Source organism: Puma concolor, chromosome B4 (genome assembly GCF_028749965.1).
Source record: "Puma concolor isolate L17-30 chromosome B4, mPumCon1.1.hap2, whole genome shotgun sequence".
Classification (NCBI taxonomy): Eukaryota; Metazoa; Chordata; class Mammalia; order Carnivora; family Felidae; genus Puma; species Puma concolor.
This window is the reverse complement of record NC_141673.1, coordinates 33229915-33247632: the sequence shown is the minus strand read 5'-3', so window position 1 is coordinate 33247632 and position 17718 is coordinate 33229915. Positions and strand designations below refer to the sequence as shown.

Genomic DNA, 17718 nt, shown 5'->3' with positions numbered 1-17718 from the left:
CGATCTTTTTTTCCAGTTTGAAACCATACTTTATTTTTGACATAGCTAGAAACACAATAACTATATATTTTTAAGCAGACAAAACACTCCATTACTTTTCCTTCTTATAGCATAAGAAAAAAATTTCTGGTTTAGAAATGATATAGAGTTTCTATGAAAATGAATGTACTTTGTATTTGTGGAATTTAAGGCACAGGACACATTTTCACAAGCCAAATTTACTTTTACCCATTTATGGTAATAATAGAATGTATTTAAGTAATGTCTAATTAAGTAAATCAAACAAGGAATCCAGAAGGAGGTCTTCTCTTTTCTGTTTTTTTTCTTTTTTTTTTTTTTTTTGGCTTTTGAACTGGTTTACTTAAGTTATTCATGGTGCACATTGGAAATTTTGAGATAGAACACACAGTAACAAAATGAACACCAGAAACCTCACACACAGGTTTATAGGCTGAGTATTTTTATATTTATTTATTTATTTATTTTTAATTTTTTAATTTTTTAATGTTTATTTATTTTTGACAGAGAGAGACAAAGCATGAGCGGGGGAGGGGCAGAGAGAAAGGGAGACACAGAATCCGAAGCAGGCTCTGGGCTCTGAGCTGTCAGCACAGAGCTCAACTTGGGGCTCCAACTCGCAGACTGCGAGATCATGACCTGAGCCAAAGTCGGACACTCAACCGGCTGAGCCACCCAGGCGCCCCAATGCTGAGTATTTTTAAAGGGTTTAAAAAACCTGCTCAATTAGCATACAATTGTTTCTCACTTATACAACAGATGATTTTCTATCTGCTTGTATACAGCAAAGGTTTAGAACCTGAATCAACTTACTTGTAACTTGAGAAATGTGCAATTCCAGTAATGTATTTCATGAAATTTTCTTCACTGCTCCTACCACTGATTCTTTAAATACACAAAATACCGAGCATCTCACCTCTTGAAGCTGCTTTTAAAACAGTAACACTTTAAATTGAAAGACAGGTAGAAACCTAGCATTTCTGGTACAGTGCCTGGACGAAGTCTATCTTAATATGAGAGTTAAATGTAGAACACAAAATTTTATCATTTCTTTATCATTTCCTATCCTTGGAGGAGATGGAAGCAGAGAAAGAAGAGGAGCGGATATGATGCAATATCTAAGAGCTGAATAAGAGAATAATGACTCTTCCATAATGCCAACAACTCCAATTGAAGAACAACCATGGATCTCACCAATTTTATAATTCATTCTGAAGCAAGAAGCCCAATTCCCCTCTATGTATACCAATTAATTCTAACCTTAAAATTACCTTTTCTGGTCAGAAAATACCCAACTCTTTGATAAGAATCAGGTCACTTTGTACCTACACAGGAAGAGTTATTAAAAAACAAACAAACAAAAAAAAAAAAAAAAAAACCTCAATGTTTATAAACACTAAGAAATGCTTCTTTTATCACAAGCAGCTATTGAAGATTTATGAATAACTATGCTGTGAACATTTTTAAGAAATGTTCTTAATTGTAGGTGCTGAATCTATAAAGGGACTTGAGAGTTTTGTAGATGTACTTACAATCACGGTCAACAGACAAGTATATGTATATATATATATATGTGTGTGTGTGTGTATATATACTATATATACACATATATATATAGTATATACTACACACGTATATATAGTATATAGTATATACTATATATACACACACATACACATATAGTATCAATATATATTTATATATAAAATATATACATATCAGCAGAGAAGGACATGTCAGAATTTATCTTTCCTGTTTCTGTCTTACTACTCCTGTTTGGTATAAAGCTCTTATATGTGCACATACACAAAAGTACTAGATCTACCAGTTGAGTCCAATTATTTTTTTATGATATTAGTGACAACTTAGAAGTACTAATCAGTGACCTTGGTAAGACTTTTCTTCAAATAAGGGTGGTTGTGAGATTATTATTTTTATAGGATAAACAATACTAATTCCTACTTATAATAGAAACAGCAAAAAAATATAAGAACGGCCAAAAGATATAATAAAAATCTTCCAGCTTCATGAATCATTACAGTAAGTAAAAATTAGTTTTCGTTTTACACAAATTGGACAACCCTGATAAGATCTCCTTTTTCACATTAACACACATCACTTTTGTGCTGATATAGTTCAGAAGGAAGGAAGAAACTATGGAAACTAGGTAGGTTTTTGTTTCACAGACTCAGTAGTTTAAGTTAGTATTTTTATATTGAAATTGCTAGCATATCAAATCATACAAATATCTCTTGAACATCTAATATAGACATCTAATGTGGACAGTATGACATTTTGTAATCTTTCTAGATAGCACTTTCTCAAAACTTATTCATAATCATTATCTATTTAGTTCCATTTCCAGGAATCCATTCTTTCCTAAATTAGCTTCCTTAAGACTTTAACTGTTTTAAGTTCACTTCTGACTTAAATCAGAAGTCAGTCCTGAGAAGGGATTTAGGCACAAGTAATTTGTTGACTCTCAAGGCAGGAAGTGAAGCAGGTAAAGAAGGAGACGGAGTCAAGAACAGGTAAAGATGTGTCTAAGGTAAAGTCTATCCCTGGATCTTCCTATAGAGTTGCCTTCTTACCAGTTGGCTGTGGGTGGACTAAGACTGAATGTTAGCATTCAACACTTATAGAAACTGAGAGATGGGAATATTGGCTTAATACAGAGCATATGCAAAGGGTAACAAAGCAGGTCTACCACATAGTTTGGAAACAGTCACAAATGTGAACTCAAAATTTAGTGAGCAGATGATCATTGCACTGTTCCATTCAATAAGTTTTGATTCTTATTAGTTTTCATTTTATTCATGCATGCTTTTTGTTCAATAGTAGAAGAGCTCTACTAATTTGGAAAAAAAGGACAGAAGAAAGAAAGAAACTGTGGAAACGAGGTAGGTTTTCACCTCACAGTCTCAGTTGTTTTAGTATTTTTATATTAAAATTGCTAACATATCAAATCATACAAACTCATATAGTTTGATATTTTCCATAGTTTTATACTTTGTATCTTTATGCCAGATACACACCTGGAATGTCCCGGTGCAAAATGCAAAATTAAAATGTGGTGCTCATTATTAAAAATTATTAAGAATTTCAAGACAGACAATGCAGAGTTATAAACCAAAAGGGTCCTGTTTGACCCTATAGGTCACATGTCCATGAAAGCTGTCCTGCCTGGGAATAGACACTATAGTTTTAAGTGGAGAAGTTTTCTAGCTTGATACATTGTCATATGCTAGAGATAGGTACTTACACAATATGAGAAACAATTTATGTGATAAAGTCCTTTAGATTGCAAATTTGTGGTAGTTCCCTATTTCATCCATTTATAAAATGAGAAAATAAATCATATTTAAGATTGTAGTTGAAGAGGGGCGCCTGGGTGGCTCAGCCATAAGTGTCTGACTCTTGGTTTTGGTAATGATCTAGTGATTCCAGCCCTGCATTGGGCTCTGCACTATTACCATGAGGCCTGCTTGGGATTCTCTCTTTCTCCCTCTCTCTGCCTCTCCCTGGCTCATGCACTCTCTCTCTCTCTCTCTCCCTCTCCAAATAAATAAATTAATAATAAAAAAAAAAAGATTGTAGTTGAAAAGACACTTAGAGGATTAAAAGATAACCTAAAAATGCATGATATGTTGAAAACATATCCAAGTTTTTTAGTATTTAAATATTTTTGATATGTATTAAATATAAAACTGATTCTTCTTCACTTGAATCAATAAAATAGCCTATGTCAAGGAAAAATAAAATGATGGTATAGGAAAGTAAAAAAAAAAAAGTGTTTCTCAAAATTAAGATGTTTACCAGGTCTTGATCCATGAAAGAAAACAATCAATACCTGACCATTTAAAAAAGAAAAAGAAAGAAAGAAAGAAAGAAAGAAAGAAAGAAAGAAAGAAAGAAAGAAAGAAAGAAAGAGAAAAAGTAAACTTTAGAATGCATCTAAGTCAAAAGTCAAAACTCATTAAACCTGAGTGATTTCAATACTCTAGGCTATATACTATTATCACAGGATAAATGAGTCATTTGGGGGTATGCAGGAATCACCTGAGTTATGTCCAACATTTCATGAGTTAAATGCCCACTTGACAAAATTTTTTGTGTCATCTTATGTCACTGTGAGTCATGACAAAATTTTTGTTTTTGAAAATTGGATTTTTTTCTTGAGCATTAAAACTGGGCATAGAGTCTGTTTTCTTTTTAATTTTTATTTATTTTTAATCAGATTTTCACCTTCTAGTCACAATATAAACAAAAATAATTTTGAAGAAAAAAAAAAAAAAAAGAGAATGGAGTGTCCAGATTCTTTTATCCAGGTATCAAGAAGGAAAAACTCCATTAAGTTTAAACAGAAAAATTATATGCCAAGTGTAGACAATATTTTCTTCCTTTGATTCCCTTCCCTAACAGAATCTGCATTTTTCTACAACCCAATACCTATTGACCTACCGCCATAAGTCAGAAAGTGAAAAGGTACCGTCTTACCATCAGAGTAATAATTAGCACTGATAAAATTGTTTTGAGGAAAGAGATTTTGTCAAAAGGTTAGCAGTGCCACAGTTTAGTCATTCTGTAATTGCCAACTCTTCATTTTGAAAATCTCTGTAAACCAGCTTTTTATTTAATTAATATGAAATTGTTCTGCTCAAATACATACATCTACAGAACACAAACACAGACAATTGCATCCATGGTGTTATGTTCAGCAGTTCTGCTTCTGTTGACAATAAGTGTTGCTATTAACTAGTGTCTTCTTATGTACAACAGATGGTTTAAATGATGGGTTTTTTAAACTGGATTTACTATAAAGGTAGCTAGGAGACTGTACAATTCCCTCTGTGAATATTGTTGATTTTGATGAATTGGTCCTTTTTTCACTTCCAAATGACAGTATGTTCAAACAGCTGTTGAACATTTCCACCAACAAGTATTAGGTTAACCCCATCCTCTGAGTATCATCTTATTCTGAAAATTTTAATTCATCTTCTTGGGTTATCACATCATAATAAATGCACTGGTTATAGCCAAAGGCTTATAACATCTATTAAATCTATTCATATTTATGGGATTGTAAGGGCTTGTATCTCCATTTGTAAAGGTGGGATTGTAAAGGTGTATGTCTATACACAAACACACATATACACACACACTGTATGTATGAATTTTTGGAAGACTCTACACTTTAGGAAAGAATAATTTCATCAAAACATTGATTACAGATATGCAATAAATAATTCTAAAAAAACAGAAACTAATATGGAAACATATATATTACAGTATTTTTCTTTAATTTTCTTTCTTCACATATTATGGATTCTTTTTAGTCTGTACATACAAATCTAGTTCATTCTTTTTATAGGCACAGGTATTAAATGTGTGTACACACACACACACACACACACACACACAGGTAAATATATATATATCCCCCTTCTAAAATTTGGTAATATAATCAATATTTTCTACCATTTGATTTTATAAGTAGAATATTGTTCCATATACATGGCTCATCTTTAAATGACTATGTATTATTCCATTAAATCAACATGACTGAATCAGTATTCTATTGTCTTATTCATGTACATTTAGATTTCTAATTTTGTGTTACAGAATATATCTAATGATCAGCTATATAAAAACAGATTTATCAAATTACGTCACTTTCTTATTGACTGTTGTTAAAATTATTTTTCTCAAATTATGCATGATTTTTTTAAAAGATGAAATATGGTGGTATCTTTGTTCAGGTTTCATTTCAGTGGTGATGCCTTTAGTTTTCAGCATTAAATAATAATGCTTATTTTTTAGAGATTTTCCTTATAAATTTAAGAAAATACATTTCTCCTACTAATGTATTCAGATGTTTTTATTTGAAAATGTGCATTAAATTTGATAAATATCTTTTGGCATCTATAAAAGTGATTTTTAATCCTTTAATTGGTCAATGTATAAATTAATAAATAATAAATGAATAAATAAATAAATATGCCTGATGTACATTCTACTTGGAAATTATACATTATTTTTATAATTTTCTGAACATGCAGTAACCTGAGAAGGCATAGAAATGATACATATAAAACACTGTCATAAAGTATGTCAAAAATATTTCATTGAAGAATGTTTATCATGAAGAATAACTATTAGGATAATGATATCAAATGAATTTACCAAGGAAGAATAAAATGGAAAGCTGAAGCCTGGAAAACATACATAGATAATGAATGAAGGGGAAAAGATTTTCTGACCAGAGAGAACACCAGGAAAAAAGTGTCATATGGTACTCTCACTCACCAATCATTCAGTTCACCTGTCATCTATTTCTGCATTAATTTTTTCATTTATGGATTCATTCACTAAGTTACTGAGTCCTACTTTGCAAAAACTGCTGTGATCTACTGTGTTCTATGATAGGAGGAGAGAATCAAAGGTAATCCCAACAAAAATACAAAAAAATAAATATCTTTTTGGCATACCAAATAATTTTAGTTATGGTAGAAGCAAACTATAGAAAGTACACATAGTGAGTACACATAGTGAACAAAATAATAATTAGAATTAAGACTGTCTCATCTTTTGATATATTTGAGGAATGACTATAAAGTTGTAAGAACTCAACTATAAGTCACAGGACAGTTAAACGCATTATATTGGTGTCAAATCTTGTATAATTATACATAACAATTTTTAGTTGATTTTTAACATTTATTCATCTTTGAGAGACAGAGAGACAGAGCATGAGCAGGGAGGGGAGAAGGAGACACAGAATCTGAAGCAGGCTCCAGGCTCTGAGCTGTCAGCACAGAGCCCGACACGGGGCTCAAACTCACAAACTGGGAGATCATGACCTGAGCCAACGTCGGACACTCAACTGACTGAGCCACCCAGGTGCCCCTATACATAATAATTTCTAAGTAGCTCCTCAAATTAAAGAAAATACAAAAATAGTACTAAAATAATACGTTTTAATTGATTTAGAGATGTATCACTCACATATAAAATATTTTACAGAATTGACCTTATTCCTTTTTGGTATGTGTGTCAATATAAAGGCATGAGAGAAGTAAGTGAGTATCACAGAACCACATTTCAAAATTTAGGCTCTTAGGTATTATTTCTGTGTTTATTTATTTTCCTCAATATGTACTCCACATATATCCACAAACATCTCTTCCCTTTACTTTACTTCCCTTTACTTCCCTTTAACATGAAAATAACACGATGAGGCACTAGGTTACCTAGACTTCCAGTAGAAACACCATTATGTTAGCATAACTTTGCCCACAAACTTTGGTAATACTTTAGATTTATCTGATGTCATAAGTCAATATCAACTTTAGGCTATTATTCTGGTTTATGAATGCTTAAAGTTTACTAGTAATGACACCTGAATTTCAAGAGAGAAAATACTGACCTTTATAAAAAACATACTTTCAAATCACATGGTTTTAATGTGTTTCTGATAGAGAAACAGTGAATAAAACTGGATTCTGTATTTTTATTTCTTTGTTTCAATGTATCCAACTGAAGGTAATTGATTCATGTATAACCTAACAACTATTGTTTTGGGCAGATAACAACATAACATGTTAGTATGCTGAATTCTGTTTGTTGCCATTATAAAAACAAATTCTAGTGATTTTCTAAAACATATGACATAAACTGCCTCCTAATTACCAATAACATTTGTAAACCAACATTAATCTGGTAGAGGAGGTACTCATAGACATAAAACAGGACAACATGTGCCAAATTAAACTAAATAAATGTGAAAATTGAGAAACTATTTTGATAAACAGGATGCAGTCTAATTTTGTTTTTTAGAAAGTAACTTACTCTCTGCTTCAAAGTTGGCTCTGCCTGATATTATCTTTTTGATTCTTCTTGTTGGCATACATTAATCCTTCAAAGCAAATGTGACAAAATATAAATTATCTCATCTTGTTTGGCAACTTGCCCTTGCAAAAAAGTGAGTAACGTTAAAATAAAAAATCAGTTATAGAAGGGCAAATATACCAGCATGCCAGATCTATCCAGCTTTAACAATTCCTCTACTTCCTGAAAAATGAAAGAGGTAAACTCATCTAGAAGTTATGAATAGCTTACAAATCAATTTATATGTCATTGTACTATGTAAAGTTTGTAAAAAGAAAAAAAAAAGAAAAAGAAAAGAAAGAAAAATGGATTTAATCTACTTGAATGCTATGTGCAATGGATGTCCTATTCCTCTGATAAGTGGTAGCTGTCAACTGATGACAGATATATGCCTTGTAATAGTGACATACCAATTACCATGAAAAAGATAATGTCTGGTATATTTGAAAGTTAAGTCCAGAATATGATGAGGCCCTCGGTTACCTAGACTTCCAGTAGAAACACCATTATGTTAGCATTGGGAATGTGGACAAATCTCTTGTCCATTAAATGTGCAGATAATGCGACTCATTTCTTAGCAGTATATAGTATATTCTGAGCTGTTTTCATTGTTATGGTGATAGAATTATATTGTCCAATACCTAAGATGCATTTGCACTAATCATTTCATGGTTTTTCACCATTTGTGACAAACAGCATTTGCAGCAGAATTGTTAGGAAATAATAGCACTATCATTGGCTCCAAGATGTAAACAAAATCAACTCATTTGCTCTCTTTTTGGTCAACCAACCTCCTCTGGAGGATTAAACAATTTACAAAAGTAAACAAACTAGTAATTATAATTTTCACAATAATCCTTGCTCAGAAAGAAAAGTTTGAAACAAATCTAATAAATTACAATGAAGCACCCAGAGCCCATCCTTAAATGGCTTATATAAGAGTATTAAAAGTGAAAATTCAGGACTATAATGCCAGTAGTTTAAAATATTCACACTGGAGAAAAAAACAAGGATTCTTATTAAAATCTAATGTCCCCTCACTCTAAACCCTAACCCTTTTGTTCCTTTTCCATGACTAAAAATTCTGATAATGTTCTGAATTGTAACTTGCCAGGCAATTATTATCATCAAAATTTGAAGAGGTAGATTATACTGTCAGAAATGTACAGCATATCCCATTAGTCTCAATTAATAATTGTGTCCTGATAAGCATTTTTAAAAGCCCCAAATGCTAAATTATGGGGTTATCTGAGGGACAAAACTCATCTCTTGGAAAGCCATTCATTTATAAAAATGTTTTTAATGAAATGATACAAAATAACATGAAAAATCAGCTGAAGCCTGAAATAAGAGAAACAAAAGTACCAGAAATTAAAAAAAAGTCGTGAAGGTGAACCTCAGTAACTGTACAACTTAATGGAGCTCTAATCCTGTGGATTTACAAAAGTATGAATAGCATGAACATTCTGATGATTTTGCAAACACTACATCAAATTCTGGAATATGCTTGTTTCAGTAATGTCTTTACTTCCTGGCTTACTGTTAGGGGGCTTGATATAAATTCTTGCTATTTAGATTATAACATTTTATATTCTTTTCTCTCACAACATTTTTTTCTCCTTCCATTCTTTCTTAAGTTTATCTAAACCAGTGGTTCTCAACCAGGAGTGATTTGGCTTCCAGAGGAAAATTTGGAAATGTCCAGAAACAGTTTTGGTAGTCACAAGTGGGCAGATTATGTACCATTGACATCTGGTAGAACAGGGCAGGGATGCCGGTAAACTATTAACAATACACAGAGAAACTCCCCACAACAAAAATTATCTGGCCCCAAATGTCAGTAGGGCTGCTCTGAGGAATCTTGGCCTAAACCATAATGGTAAAACAAACTCTGTAACCAGTTCATTTTTCATCCATATTCTCAAGGAAAAAATGCTCTCAATATTTCATACTTCTTGTTCTGGTTATCTACTACTGTGTAGCAGTTTAAAATCATGACCTAAAATAATGGCATCACTTATTTTGTTCATGAATCCAACTTTGAATGTGCTCAGCTAGTTGGTCTCGCCTGACTTAATATTTTCTCTAAATTTGACTTAAAGTTAAATATTTCCTTTTTTAACTCTCTTGCTTTGTCTCTCTACATGGTATACTTAAGATAGCTAGATAGCAACAACATGGATAAATATGGAGGTTATATATGCACTGCTAAGATAAATAAGTCGGTCAGGGAAAGACATATGCCATATGATTTCACTCATGTGTGAAATTTAAGAAATAAAACAAAGAAAAAAAGAGACAAACTAAAACACAGATTCTTCACTATAGAAACCACCTGATAGTTACCACAGGGAAGGTGGGTAGGGAGAAGGGTGAATTAGATGATTGAGATTAACAGTACACTTATCATGATGAACACTGAGTAATGTATAGAATTGTTGAACCACTATATTGTACACCTGAAACTAATATAATACTGTATGTTAACTATACTGAAATTAAAAATCAAAGATAGCTAGATTTCTTGCTTGCTGAAGTCTCCCAAAGCAAATGTCCCTAGAGAGATTTACAAAAGCCACATGACCTTTTTAAATCTAGCCTTAGACAGAGCAATGCAATATCACTTCTTCTGAAGTTTATTCATTGAGGCAGTCACAAAGGCCACCAAGGTCCAAGGAAAGTGAACACAGACTTGACCTGATAGAAGTGTCAAAGAAATCTGTGACATGTTTTAAACTACAGAGTGCTTTATATGTTATATTTCCTTTGAAGTACTACTCTAATTAGGTCCTATTAATATCAACATTTATATTTTCTAAGATTTAGTTTTTTCCTGTCATGATCTAGCTCCCCACTCTCTTTTGTCTCATTTCAAAGTATGACTCAATCATCTGTCCAAAAAGAATTCATGATGACTTTTCTGTATCAGGAGCAAAAGGAAAAACAAAAGGAATAAAAGACATGGCTCATGACCTTAAAGCACTCATTAGTTAGTGAAGGAAATTCTAAACTATGAAACACAATTCTGTTTTTGCTTAGTCACCAATACAAAATAAATGAATCATTTATAAAGAAATTCAACTTGACAATTAAAATGAATCCCCTCAGTCACATCAAGGACACAGATGGTTGGGAGTTGGAAAATAAAGCCAGAATATTTAAAGACTTCTTTGGAGAAAGTTGAACAGTAAGTTGTATGCTTTGTCCACCCCCATAATCCCTCCTACATTCACACTTCAAAAAGTAGAGGGTAAAACTAATACAAAGTCAGGAAAAGAAATTTTAACAGGCCAATAAAGGGATCGGGTATATTTCACTGAAGCGGGAGTGACGTTGACATGGTTCTTGATTCATGCTTGAAAAAGCTAAAATGGAATAGTGCAAAGTTGCAGGGGCACAATCACACCACTTGCCCTAAAAATAGGTTAAAGAATGCAAGAACCTAAAGTACCAGGGATGCGTCTAGCAATAGGAGCACTGGCCTGTCATTTAAAATGGCATCTTGTCCAAAACGATGACCTTCCAAGCCTTAGCCAAGGCTGCTGGTATGCGCTACATTGGTGTGTGAGGGTTACCTTGACAAAGCATAATGGAGGGAGACCTTGCTCATACCCAGGAAGGGAGCTAGCAACAAAAGAACCACAGGAATGATCCATAAGAACAAAAAAAAAATTTGACAGAATCAATGCATCTGTCCCAGAAGGCATGAATTCATTTTTAAAATGCTCTTATCTGCTTTCTTCTCCTCCCTCTTTTTTGATCATGGAGACTTAAGAGTCCTTAGCTAAATAGCTGAGTTGGTTGAGGAAATGCTAGCCAGGAAAGAATGAAGAATCATTGCTCTGTTTTATATTACAGGGTCCCTAAGGAGAAAGGGAAAATATCTGACTTTAAATTAGGGTCAGCATTTTATTATTATGTGGGGTTAGTCAATTCAATTTTACCTAATTGGAATTGTGTTTTTGTCTTAAAGTGACCACAAGGTATTTGATAACATAAGACTGATCAAAATTTTAATAGTAAAAATAAAAGCAAAACAAACAGACACCATGGGGCCTGCCAGAGGATTCTAAATATATTCTCTCAATTGTGCAAGTCCATTCTACTGAAAACATAGAGCATGCCATGCTTTATTGGCATCTTCCATTGTGTATTTTAAAAGAGTAGATATAAAGATGTTATGACATTTAGTGTGGGTAGAATCATTAGCATAGATATTATTAATCTAATATAATTCAGTGAAAGAAAGAACCATGGATAATATTTATTTCCATTGTCTTTCTAAACCACCCCATATATTAACTGTGTACATCTTAAATTAAGCAAATATCAACATAAATAACAAGGACAGTAAATAGAAGAATCTTATGGATGGGTGAGCACGTTAGCACATTGCAGTCATTGTTTAGTAATAGTTCTCTTCTCCCACCAGCTATCTCAAGAGCTAGAGAAAGAAGGACAACAGTGGGAGGAAGGGTGATGTGAACTGTGCATACCAGGAAACAAGCAGGGTGTAAACTGAAAGAGAGGGAACACTAGCACTGCTGTAGATCATATAAGATTCTATGCAAGCAGCTTCTCCGAAGATCCTAAAAGACACTGAAGAACAGAGCCAGTGTCCTTAGAACAGTTAAACATCTGACACTGAGGTCAAGTCTTTAGATGACAACAAAAGACTGAATACTCGTAATTCTGCTATTGGATCTTTTCTTGTAATTAACTTACTTCCTGAAAATTAAACACACGTGCACACATGCACACACACATTCACATTGTAAAAAATATGTATCTAAATGCTTCATTTTCCCATCTTTGACAAATACTGTGCAAAGTCTAGATCTTGGTCACACACAAAAAAATGGATTCAGTTAACATACTATTATTAAGACCACCTCAGAGAATGATCTGCAAGTCCCAAAGTATCATATACCACCAAGTCAATATGTTTAGGGGATTAATCGAGAATCAATCTCAAAACAATGTATTTTTTAAAAAGTGGATATATTAACAAATGTTATTGAAGAAAATCTAAGTCTCAAACCATGACATAGGGATTGTTTCCTATTCCTGTCTCAGTTTGCTTTATTCTGTTCCCTTAGCATAGCAAATAAGGACAAAAGCAGTAACCTAACTTGGATTACTCACACAGCCCTATATCAATCTGTCTGACTAATCATATAAGGGACTCAGATTTTATAGACCTGAGTCATATGTCTGTCACTCCTTCTGGTATTGGGGGTTATGAAGGGATGGGAGCTGGGTCCCCACTAATTGATATACATGTAATGAATTGAGTTATTTTAGTGAGAGAAAAATGGCATGCATATGAAAAACATAGGTCCATCATATTCCTGTATATGCTAAACTCAGGGATCCTCCTGCTTATTATTCCTCCTTCTTGAGGAGAATATGAAGACCATAGGTACTACACTGAGGTTGAAGTAATGATGTACACTGATACCCCAACATAGTGTTCATTCAGTAATTTATATAACAATTGGCCAAGAGAGTTGATTCTTACTACTCTTTGAATTTTGTGAATACAAAAATATTAATGTTGCCAGGTTCATCACTGCTCCTTTTATATTCATAATTACACATTTATCAAATTATTATTTTAATTTTTTTAATTCTTGGAATTTGATAAAAATAAAATGTAACAACTACAGTAAAGTTCACTGGTAAATATGCAAGAAGCATGTCATTAAATTTCTTACCTCTGAAAATATTTCTGAAATTGCATGTTTGCAAGTTGAGTATGTGTATGTCTTAACTTACTTAGGGAACAATTAAAAGAGGAAAGCAAAAGAGAGTCAAGGCAGTTTCTTTGCGTTTTTAGAAAAATAAGGCTTCTGTATAAGCACATGTAAGTTTTTCCTTTATCTGGATATGTTCTACAGAATACCCATGAATTGTAAACTGTGCTTTTTAAGATGCTGAAAAATCCAAGTCTGAATGAAAATGCATTTTCATAGATTTTTACTACACGTAATTTTTTAACAATAGGAAATACTTTCATTGTCATTAATAATGATTCAAATTTTAATGGGAAATTAGCTTCCAAACAATTAATCATTCTTTGTAAATCTTTATTTTGTGATATGTAAAGTGCAAGATGCAAGATGCAACAATCTATAATGACTTCTTTGACACTATTGTTCCTACCCAAATTGTGAAGTTTCATGTAGCTAAATATTGACAGAATTATAGCATCCTAATAACTTTCTTTAAAATGAATCTTTATTCATTAATAAGCATTTCAAAAACTGGCTAGTTTAATGCTTTAAATTCGTTACTATCACTTCCAGAACTATCTTATGGATCATCCACTTTCTCTGATCTAAAACTTTATAAGGAATGTTTAAGCATTAGTTGTACACATACACTGATTATAATACATATAATATGTCTTACATATATCATAATCAATGTATTTATATGTATATAAAACAATGCAAGATATTACAATGTAATAAACATATGTATATATGGCATATGTGTGTGTGTGTGTGTGTGTGTGTGTGTGTGTGTGTGTATCCATAATGGCTCAAATTTCCCCACCATATATGTAATATCAACAGTCCAAATTAATTTGTTTATGTGACTTCAGAAAGAAAATAAGTTGTGCTAATTTTGGGAAATAGAGTTTGCTTCGGTGAAATGTCATCTTAACAATATTAACATAAGTTATTTGTCAAATTATTAAAAGTTTAAAAATCAACACTGACTTTTAAAAGATCTTGATAGCATTATTGTGTTAATGAAGACAAGTGACTTAAAATTCAAGTTTTATGGGGCACCTGAGTGGCTCAGTGAGTTGAGCATCTGACTTTGGCTGGGGCATTATCTCACAGCTGGTGAGTTTGAGCCCCATATCAGGCTCGCTGCTGTCAGCTCAAAGCCCTCTTTGGCTTTTCTGCCCCTGTCTCTGCTGCTTTGACACTTGTATTCTTTCTCTCAAAAATAAATAAATCTTAAAAAAAAATGAAAATAATTCAAGTTTTCTGGATGTTGTGACCATTATCTCCTACTCTATAGTATTATATACTATAAAAGATGAGATTGAGGGTATGCAAGATTTTCTTTTTTTCCCCCCATTTCCTAAGAAATGAGAAGCTATCTGAAAATTGATAATTACTTAATTGGTTTCCCATTGGTTGTTTACTAGTTCTCAGGGAACTTAAATTGGGTATAAGTAGTAATGATTTTGAGTTAGACTAGATCAGACAAAAGACTTCACAAGAAATTGGACAGACACAGAGACTAAAATCCTCAACACTCCATTCTTATTCTGTGTACTCACTTGCAAACAACTGTGTTTAAAATACTTTAGAAAATAGTATGGCTTTTTTTTTAACTAATTAATTATTTTTTTGAGAGACAGAGAGAGAGCAGGATAAGGGCAGAGAGAGGGACAGAGAGAATCCCAAGCAGGCTCTGCACTGTCAGCACAGAGCCTGATGTGGGGCTAGAACTCACAAATCACAAGACCATGACCCAAGCTGAAATCAAGAGTTGAACTCTTAACTGACTGAGCCACCCAGGTACCCCTGACTTTCTAATACAATGACGAAGAACTCTGGAATCTCAAAACAAGCTATCTACCAAAGTTAAAACAGATGCTAAGTTGCATCATGGTTGTATTTTTTCCTACATGTTTAGGAATTAACCATTTGTTTTATTTCTATGAAGAAATATGATAGAAAACATCTGAATAGTTGAGAAAACACAATCACACTCCAAAACTTTCACAGAAGAATGTTAATGACTAAAGATTACAGATCTTTCTCTAATCAACACTAGAGAATATACTCCTATAGATGTTCATCTCAAAATTTCATGACAAAAACATAATTTATCATTGGACAATATCCAGTTTAAAGCACCTGAATTTTGAGTGAGATCATCTCATGATAAACTATACCTTCCTCTCACAATTTTAAACTAAATGTAGCAAATTAGATCATAAGGAAGTAACATGAACACACATGATCTTCATTTTCCATAGCAAAACTTTCACTAACTTAAGACATGACACTATAAAGGATCTCAATATCCAGACAGCAGATGAGATAGAAATCCAAAACTATAAGTTACTCATCTAAAAAAATGTCTGTGTAAATTTATAGTTGACAATATGATAGTTCATAATATATTTTATATGTCTGAATTGCTTCTGGATTCACCGGCCTGAAAAAAAATGCGTCAGTCTACATTAAACAAAAATACTTCATTTCTTTTGTTAGACAAAGGGAACTATGGAATTATATCTTTTCTTTTTTTTGGCTATAAATTCTAGCAAAACAATCATTTTTAGAGCTTAGCTTAGTAAATCATTGGTGTGTGTGTGCATATGCAATATATAAATAAGAATTAAATATATACATATTTATATATATATATATATACATATATATATGTATATATATATATACACACATATTTTTCTTAGAAAGGAAATTAAGATTGCCTGTAATTCTATCTCCTGGAGTTTGTCATTGTTTCCCCATATCTTATTACAAAAAACAAACCAAAACCAACTGTGTGTGTGTGCACACTCTCCCTTCCAATAGCTTTCTAAATTGCATTGATATGTATGATATCTAACAATCAATCTAATTTTATTATAATTAAATGAAACATAATGGATAAGTAAGTACCATCTTGAATTGGTAGTTCTAGCTAATTACTGGTGATTTTAAATTAACTTGAAAATGTAAAAGTACGGTTAAAAGGTATAAAATTCTAAATAATTCTGACAAAAGTAATCCTGAGTCAAAATATTTTAATATTCATAAAAGATTGCCAAGGTCACAAAGTATATTTTTTATTTGGAGTAAAATGCTGTGGCCTACCTGTAAAAACTATAATGTAAGTTATATTTTAACCTACTCTTAATTAAAATTATTGAAAGGTTCCATTGCAATTACATCTCCAAATTTATATTTCTTTATTTTTATGTCTCTCAAATGCTTGAACCCTGTTTTCATCTTTGATGGCATTAAATTCAAGTTCTTCTACTTTAGCAGCCTAAGTGCCTAAAACAAATGAAGTCTCAACACATAAAATTTGACTCACAGTTTCAAAATAGTATGTAGAACTTACCCATCCAAGAAGGATGCAACAGCAGCTGAGAAGCTGTCAAGGAGAAAAATGCCAGAAGGATTAATAAATCATATTGCTATAACATGACGATGAGAATTATAAACAGCTATGTAAAAATTAGGTTGCTAGCAGTCAGATGGCTTGGCTTCTTTTAGCCTTGCTAGTAGAGTAGCATACATTTATTTTCTGCTATGCACTGGTAAGTAGTTGGCAAGCTTGGGATATATAAACATTACTTAAAGACATTATGATTGGCTTGCATCCAGAAATGTCCTCTGACATTACCATTAGCTATCAAAGATCTCAAATATTACTGGAGATGTTTGAAGAGGCAAAGGAAAGCCAGAAGTCAAAGAAAGACAAAAATAGTAAGAAAAATAGAGTGGATAACTAGGAATAAAATAGGTACATTTACTGATATAAGGTAAACAAATTTATAAATGATATATTCAAAACAAATGTATTTAAATGATATATTTAAGACGAATTAATGACACCCGAAGGTGTATACTGTTGGTAAGAAAGAGTGATTTAGTACATTAAAACAGAAGAGAAAGAATTATATAAAACCAAGGCTTACTGAGTACTCTTTTTATTTTTTATTGTTTTAATGTTTCTTACAAATAGAAACTAATCTTCCTGATGTGTTTTCCCTGTTATACATGAAAGAAGGTATGGAGTTATTCTACTGTCATTATCTGCGACCCT

At 32.4% G+C, this 17718-nt stretch overlaps 1 protein-coding gene across 3 annotated transcripts in view; it reads right to left on the bottom strand.

The window, feature by feature from the left end:
* MGAT4C (MGAT4 family member C) overlaps positions 1–17718 on the bottom strand; it is a 754867-nt gene that overhangs the window by 646138 nt on the left and 91011 nt on the right. For all 3 annotated transcript variants that reach the window (XM_086712708.1, XM_086712707.1, XM_086712709.1), the window contains one exon: positions 17011–17043. The gene's annotated coding sequence lies outside the window, so the exon portion shown is untranslated. The remainder of the gene's footprint in view (positions 1–17010; positions 17044–17718) is intronic.